Source organism: Condylura cristata, unplaced genomic scaffold, assembly GCF_000260355.1.
Source record: "Condylura cristata isolate star-nosed mole 26May11 unplaced genomic scaffold, ConCri1.0 scaffold00012, whole genome shotgun sequence".
Lineage (NCBI taxonomy): Eukaryota > Metazoa > Chordata > Mammalia > Eulipotyphla > Talpidae > Condylura > Condylura cristata.
Window position 1 is genome coordinate 57083906 of NW_004567113.1, and position 499 is coordinate 57084404.

A 499-nucleotide genomic window follows, 5' to 3' on the forward strand; every position below is an offset into this window, starting at 1 on the left:
CCCGCGCCCCGCCGGGGCGGGCATGCAGCTGCAGAGCGCATTCCGGCGGACTCCCTGTTTTGCTGTGCAGCTGAGCGCTGCGCTTCTTTTCACCGCGGGGCTGGGAAATATCCTCAGACCAAAAATAGTCGCTGAAGAAGCGCCGGAGACGCTCTCACGCCGCCTGGTGCACCGTGAGCGGGGCCTCGGCGGCTCCCGCCCCGCAGGCCCACCCTCCTGCGCCCCTGCCGCTGCCAGGGCCCACGGGCACCTTCTTGCGTCCCTGTGTCCCGCCCCTGTGTCCCGGGCGGCCTCTGGGTCCCCCTGCTTGTCCCGGCGCCTGTGTCCGGGGTGTGGCGCCGGCCGGCCCGGCAGGCGCTGCTGGTCTCACCCGAGGTCCTTCCAAGAAAGCCGAGCGCTGGAAAGGTGGCGGGGGGCGGGGGCCGGTTTTGTGCTTCTCCCCGGACGCCACCCTCCTTGTCCACGGCTGGGCCCACCTGGCAGCCCGGTTTCGGGGCGC